Genomic DNA, 8,488 nt, shown 5'->3' with positions numbered 1-8,488 from the left:
TAGAAATGTGGCCTGTACAGTATTAAATGGCTTCTCAGTTGTGGTAGACCCCTCTCTATTATGACAACACTGAAACCTTTGTGGGAATACTACAACTCAACATAGCATTAACTGTTTAAAATATCATTTGTATGCAGTATATACATTTATTCACTAGAGATTCATTTAAAAATCTTCTTAATGACTAAATGAAATACATCCAAATTAGGATAAGTCAAATGTGATGATAACTTAGTTTGTATTCATACCACAGAGAGCTACTGTATATAGTTTAATGTATTGTGTAAATATTCAGTACTAAATATTAACATTGAATTTTGAATTAAAATAATGTATTTCAGCCCTTGTTAGTGGTTACCTGTCCTTTGTGTTCACTCTCTAGACACCTCTCATCGGCAGTGGGGATGGGTAACACTAACCCTTATGCTGTCAACAGTGTGATTGATCACCAGCAGATAAACATCAGATCGGGGAGAGAACAGGACAGACATTGATCCCCAGAGGAAGAGAAGACTTGTCACACACCAGCATACACAAACCTCTGTGAAACATCTGTCAAAATACCACAATGACAGAGAACTGTACCTCTGTGACTAACATGGGAACCCACAGACAGCTGTCAGCTGCTTTGGATGCTAGTTGATGACCAAAGACTACAATTCTTTTCCATTACTTAACTCAGATGTACTGTGCTAATAAAGAAAAGTTAGAATAGTACACAGACAAATTCATAATATGATCAGTATAAGACGGTAGAAATCTCTCCCAATAAAGTTTGACAAAGCTTTTTTTTTATTATTATATAATGTCCCTATAGGACACCAAAGAACACATCCTCATGGCCTAAGGCACACCAAACAACAGAAGGCAAAATATCCCCTGTTATACTTCTGGCTGCGATAAAATATCCTGTGTATGTGTTTTTACAAAATGTCAGTCCCGGATGGTCACATGAAAATGGCTCACCTGGCGGGGCCCTGAATATGTTTTTCCTGTCATTAGCTACAGACCTCATGCGATGCCATACTTAAGAACAGAAGAAAAGGGAAAAGAAAATGAATGAAAAGTGAATGGTCAATCTGACAAAAGGGGGCCAGCCTTGCGTCGACAGGAAGAGAAGCATTAGCGCCCTTTATGTGCATGGCAGCAGATTTCTGTGTGCTACACTGTCAGTGTAGTTTTCCCTTAATTAAAACAGTCACAAGTTTCATTGAGCGGTGAATCAAAGGGTGGCTACACCATAAAGCAGATTCAACTCTGTAACCCTGAGTGTGTGTGTGAGTGTGTGTGTGTGTAGCATTTGAGAATCAGACTGAAGCACACACAGGGACAGGGATGAAGGGGATTTAAGCTGTGCCCATTCCCATGGTCAGTCACTCAGAATTGGTCATTACTGTCCTGCCTGGAGATGAAAACACAGCGATTAAGAATTACTTGGAGGAAAACATGACCACTTAGAAAGCTGCCTTGCCCACAACCCGAAGTGTGCACAGGAAATGTTTTTTAAATATATTTATCTATTCTTATTTGCAGTTCATTGGTCAAATCGTTGTTATTAAAGTCGCATTTAAATGCAACTTTCAAGAAAATTGACTTAGATCAATTATATTCTAATCACCAAGAACAACAGCTCATTGAATGTGCTGAGGTTCAGGTCCAGTTTCTTTCAGGCCAGATCCACCTTCTTATTTTGCCAAAATAAATTGTCATGTTAACCTGTCCCACGTTGAGCCAGAGGCGGCTTCTCCAATGACAAGGGAAGGGGAAATACTTGCTCCAGTCTTGTCAGTGTATGGAAACCTCCTCTCTGTGGTATTGTCATTCTCGGACTCTGTATCAGGAGAGGACCCAATCCTGATCCCCAATGACCTAATGACCCAACACTTTCCACACCATTTAATTTCCTTGATGGTAGAGGAACAAACCTACACCTATGATCACCTGATCATTAATTATAAATCATCCGAGGTTTGGATCATTTAAAATGCAACATTATTTTTTCACTCCTACCACAAGACAAGCTCTCTTGGTTTTGTTATGGCAGGGTGGGATTCCCCTCTCATGTTCCCTTCAGAGGACAGTCAAAGAGACTGAAGGTCATCAATTATGCATAAATGATACATAATGGCAGAAATTGCTAATCATAGCTCACGCAACTTGAGAAGGTTGGACCAGCAGAGTGACTGACAGAGGGGTGCAGAGGAGACAACGCAGGATAAAGTAACATCAGTGTCTATAGAGTCTTCTGTAGGGACTCAGCGTGTACTGATCTTGGTGGGGTACACAGAGGTGTACTGAGGAAGTTGGCATTTAAACAGGAAAGTGTGATGGTTGGACAAATAAAAGAAGAAGAAAAGTATCAATACTTTAAGAAACTTAATGAACTTTGATTGCCAATCATGAAACGTAATTGTCATTTCTCAAATAGTGTAAAGATAAAACTGCAGTAGTTGGACAACAGCCAACGTTTTGGAGGTAACGTGATAAAATATTAATAAAGATGGCAGTGACAGCAAAGATGGGATTGTATGATTATATGTAAAGCTGACATTCCCACAGTGAGCTTTAATCCCCAACTCTGGCACTTCAGATAGACCTTTCCTATGGGGCTCTGCATCTGGAAGACATTCAGCTGCACACTGTTACCTTTTGTTTCATGTCAGTCTAACATAACCTGGCTGCTTCTATGTTCACTGGGAGATTAAGAAGTGAATAGGAGGGCTTAGGATTACTTAGTGGGTGGCACAATGTCATATGATATCAATTTCTGTTGAGGATGCTGCTGCTATCAGTTTTCTTTGCAGTCTTTTATAACTTGCTTCACAAGGCGGATTCTCTTCAACAAAGAAGGTTGTCTTTATCATTCAAATACAAACATAAAATAAATATAAATGAACTTATGTTAACCAAACCAAATATATAGAGCTACGCACATCTTCATCTTCATCATCAACAAATATAATGTGTCTAAAATAATAACACAAACAAAATTCTGATCTTATATCTATTCAGTTTGCTCCGAACAAGAAGATGCTTATGTGAGCCATGCCTCGCCAAAAAGAGCTTTCTGAGGATCTACTATCAAGAATTCTTGCTTTACATAAAGCTGGAAAGGGTTAGAAAGTGATGTCTTTCATCAATCTACATGTAGGCAAACAATCTACAAATGCAGACACTTTGGGACTCTGGTTACTCCCAAGAAGTGGGCGGCCAGTCAAAATGACCCCAAGAGCACAACAAACACTCATCAATGAGGTAAAGAAACAACCCAGAGTGACACATTTGAAGGCATCATTGGAGTTTATAGTAGGTAAAACATCGAACTGGCAGGGTATCTATGGCAGGACACCATAAAGGAAGTTGCAGCTTACTAAAAAGAACATTGCACACACTGTATGTTACTACATTGTTTTTTAAACATTTGTCTTGCAGAAACTACATTTTGTTGCGTTTTGTGTGGATAATATTAGGTGCAGTGAGCTCTCAAGCCAGATTCAGCTCAGTTCTCAGCTGTCCCACCCATAGTTTCACTGTTTTGGTTCATTCTTATTTCTTCTTCTTCATATTGCAGAGTTTTCATTCACAGCAGGAAGCTGTTTTCAAAAACCCACTGTACACTACCTGCTCAGCACCAAAAAGAAGACAGACAGTTAATGGCAAGCTGGTGATTTCAGCTGAGCATTTAGCAGCTAAAGGGCCAGATCATATGGAAAGTTGGAGTATGGAGTTTTTTTTTCCAATTGCTAACAAGCATTGGTTAAAAATGAAGTCACATTGTCAAAAATCTTCAGGCAGTCAGCAAAACAGACATTAATGGGAGCAAACTGTGAATCACTAGTCATTGCTTTCACACAAAATCCATTCAGTGACCACAGATACCAAAATTCACATTTTTCAAATGCTAACATACTTTAGTTTATTTAAATGCCACCAAATCACAAGTCCGACCTTTCAGAATATAACTATGTAAACAATATGTAGAAAACTGGAGAGAGGGAGAAGAGGAAGCAGAGAAGACCAAGAGCTGTGATGAGATAAGAGCCACAATTACTAACCATGTGGTGAATCGTAGACTCTCTTCGAGAGAGGCTGATTTAAGGGTGCAGCCAAACAAAATCTATAAATGGAACTGTCAGTGTTTGGTTCCTGAGTGAGACTTGTTGGAGGAACCAGCTTCTTTTGAGACATGCATGATGTGTTTTGTTGGAGAGAGAGGCTTTTAGAGGTGAGATGAACTGTTTAGATGAACATGTTTGCAATGCAGGCTGTGTTTTGAAAAAGCAGTTTCAGTATTGACCAATGCTTGTTAGCATTTGAAAAAAACTAAATAATGATGATCATGTTGCATTCACAACTTGTTTCTACTGCCCCCAAGTGGACAAAGAAATAAATTATCATAGATTAAACAATGTTTTCTAGTACAATTACAGTTTTCTTTTGGTATTTCTGAGACAAATGAAGGATACCCCTGAACTGCAAAAGCAGAGGCAGAGCTACAAATAACTTTCCAAAAACAGAACAGTTGATGAGTAAAGCTGATGAGTAAACATAAGAATGGAGTTGCTCAGCAGTGAGAATTTTTGCCGTTTGTTGTCAGTCTTCTTTGTCACAATGACTGAGTGTCTGTCGAACAGGTGCTGTGATTACCCTGACCCCATTGTATTCCAACAACACAAGCTCCTCACACAGGAAGAGCAGAGAAAACAATGGTACAGGTGAGTCTGGAAGAGTTTCCCCTTAAGGGCTGCCCACCTGACAGTTTAAGAGGTGTGTTTGCGTGTGTGTGTGTGTATGTGTGTGTGTGTGTGTGTGTGTGTATGTATGTTTCTATGGGTATTATAGAATGAATTTTCAACTATTGGACTGAGGACATTTTTACAAAGTGAGGACATTTTAGCCAGTCTTCACAATGAGAAGAACGTTTAAAGACGAGGTTTTTAGGGTTAGGATTTTTTTGGTTTGGGTAACATTTAAAGGGGGGGCAGTACATGTGATGAATAAAAAATGATAACAAAGTAGATTAGCATGGCCTATAGGAAATGCATTATGTCACTGAGTGTCCTCACATTGACTGCCATACAAAGATGTGTGCATGTGTGAAAATGCTTGTTTTATGTAATTGTCCCATGTACTGTTTATGACACTTTTATTATATTGCATTTAGTTTTAGAAAATGAATCTACTGATGTATTTTGTATTTTTATTCATTTACCTGAGCTCTACACACTTGCCCTTCACACTCCTCCTCATAATAAAACCTTTGTCCACTCATTTCATCCACTCTTACACAACATCCATGACAAGCTTCTTTATCCGTAGTGCAGGTGTTATGTTGCATGATGGTCCTCATCATGGACTGCTGTGTACCATTCAAGATTAACAAGAAAGGAGACATTTGTGTCATTATTTGCGGATTAGTGCTGGCCTGCACCCTCTTTGAACCAACAACGGATTGAAGAGGAAGAGGCATAAGCAGGAATCATTATCTGCTTTGTCTTGAGCTGCAGGAAAACTTCCTGTAATGAGGAAGATAAAAACGTCACAGTAATTATCCACTAAACATATGAGCAGTCACCTGAGAGAGGTGAAAATATGTGACAGTATGTGCCGCACTTGTGGAGCTGTCTTGGTGATCTTGTGGGGTCTGCTGCCATCTGCAGGTTTTGCAGAAAATAAACAAAACATTTCACACTATGATTCCACTGGCATGTCCTTAGCTTTTGTATAAACATTATACATCCTGAAATTATCACTTGACATGGCAACAGTAGTCTATTTTATTGTGCATGAGCCACTTTGTAAACCATCTGCATTACTGACTCATGGGTGTCTCACAGAGCGTTCTATCTGTGCATGTTCAGGGAAAAACTGAGTGGAGCCCCTTAAAGAAGTGAACACAAGGCCTCTTTCAGGTAGAGCAATTCCAGAGGCATATGAGGGCACTCAGTGTTCCACTGCAAACATGGGATTTATTTACCTTCCAGTGAGGGGCAGCCAGTAAGAGGTGATGGAGTGTGCTTAGAAAAAGGTAGGGGTGCAGAGTGTCTGTTTGCACGTGTGTGTTTGCTCGAAGGGAGGAGAGCTGAACTGGTGTAGCAGTGGTTGTGTGACACTGGATAACTTAAGATAGAAAGCTGATGTCGGGATCCTGCTCAAAAAAGTCACAAAGTGGACACACACCCAAAAAATACACAGAAACATTCCATTTTAGCTAGACACCAATTAAGAAACATGTCTTTGTTTGTGTTTGTAGGAAAACTGAGGTGGGACAGCAGAGGTTTAGGAGAGGAGGAACATGGATAAGAGCCAGGAAAGGTCAGTAGGGTGGGTTTCCCATTTCCTGAGCCCTCACTCTTCTCTTTCGCAGCACAAGTAGAGTCATTGAATCTGTAAGAACATACAAGCACACTGTGTATATCTGTTGGTAGCATAGTTTAATGGCATGACAGTCTCAACCAGTGTAAAACTTTGCCAAATTATCTGCCCATGGTCTGGCTAAAGGGAGCAAGGCAACTATACAGAATCAAGTAGTCGCAAGGCACTCAGTTCATCTATGCATATCTTACAGGATGCATCCATTGATATGTTCATGTTTCAGTTTGGAGATTTTAGAAATGAGATAAGCCAAAAATTAATGGTCATGAGACACAAAAGCCTCCAAAGAGAAAAGCACCCAGTAATAAACTCTTTGCAGTGTACAGCTCCACTCCTGTTCCAGTTCCCAGCTCTGACCGGCTGAGGCAGTGTCCCTGGAAGTTTCCTGTTTTTTGTTTTTCCTGGTTTTGTGTTTCTTCCTTTCGGGGGCATGTCTCAGCTGGTCCAAGTAGTAACAGGTCTGTTGTTTTGTGTTCTGTCATCACTTTCTTTGTATCTCAGTTAGTCCTGTATCAGCTGTCTGTCCCGTGAGATGCCTTGTTCCTTTTCCCCTGACCCTGTAGCGTTGTACTCAACGGTTTGTTAGTAAGTTTCTAGTATAGTTAGTCAGTAGTTAGTTTGTTTGTTTCTTAGTTAGATCGTTTGTTAGTCCAGTCGGTTGCAATTTGTTAGTTCCTGCTTTGTAGCTCTTTGTGTTATAGTCTTTTCTAAATTTGAGGGTTTGTTGCCCAGAGCTGTGATTTGGTTTTCTAGTTTTCCCCCCTGAATTCTTAGTGTTTTTCTCTTGTCTTTGCACTGTGATTTGCTTTTCTTTCATCCTAGTTAGATAGCCATCGTCAGTTTGCCTGCTTTGCAGAGATTCTGCGATTCTGTGTTTTTTGTTTTTTGTTTGTTTGTTTGTTTTTTATTTGTGATTTTTGGTTTGTTTGTTTGTATTATCAGACTTAACCTTTGCATATCATCCAGTCTGCTCTGTTAGTTTTCTATTCATGCTGTTAATAAACTGCTAAAGTTAAATATTACCTTAATGCTGAGAATAATGGAAGACAGCAAAAGTACATTTTGATATAAAGATATGTTTAGGGAACATATCTTTGCCTACTATTTCCACTCTGTGGACTGCTGCTGTCTTACATAACTCAAAGAAAAAGATCTAAACATCATGTTGTAAATTGTTTTCATAAACATGTTTATCTTTTTGTTTATATTGGTATGGTCACATGCAATGCATCATCTCCTTAATCTGTTGACTTGTGAAATAGCCTCATTATATACAGTACATAAACAGTAAAATAATAATAAAATGTCTAAGATCAGATTGTTAGATTGACTACAAAAAGATACTGAATTGCAGTGTAGTCATTTTGTAATTCTACATGATCATCTCAGTACATTTCATTAGCAGCAAGTGTGTATAACATGACACCTTCCACATGTTGGAAAAATCTACAGCACTACTAGTGGTTAAAAACAGCACAGGCTACTTTGAGGAAACCTGACTGGGGATTGGACCTGACTTTTCTGTATCTTGTCCAAAGCCTTTCCCATTTTCTGATGTGCATGTATTCAGTTTCTGGGAAATGATCTGGTTGATGATCAACAGCTGTGATCTATAAAAAAGTAATTTCTCTTAGCTGGAGTGTGAATTGGCCAGAAAGAATGCTGACCTGAATGCACTCTTTGTTTCTACTTTTTTTTTCCCTGGCTAGTTATTCCCACCCAGCTTTTTGGGGATCCCTGACAACAGCATGTATGTGAGTGTGGAGCTACAACAAAGCCACCTTCATTCGTCATTTTGTCCGTCTTGAGCCTCTACAATCAGTGGTTAAAAAAAGACACTGATAAGAAAGGAATCTATGAAGGAGAAATGCCTGAGCAATGACTGAACATTTCCCTACTGAAAAGTCTTTAAAAGGAACTGTGGATCTCACAGAGCATGACTATGTTTTCCTCTGTCTTGATAGTGATCCATGCACTCAGCTATGGCAGTTGTCCACTGTGGTCAGTTAAATGTACAAAATGCAATACAAATACACTAAAACTGAATTATCATGAATCATTAGCACATTTCCTGTGTTTCTGCCACAAAACATCCTCTACAACCACTGAGCCA

This window comes from Anabas testudineus, chromosome 15 (assembly GCF_900324465.2).
Source record: "Anabas testudineus chromosome 15, fAnaTes1.2, whole genome shotgun sequence".
Taxonomy (NCBI): domain Eukaryota; kingdom Metazoa; phylum Chordata; class Actinopteri; order Anabantiformes; family Anabantidae; genus Anabas; species Anabas testudineus.
Note: the sequence above shows the minus strand (reverse complement) of the source record.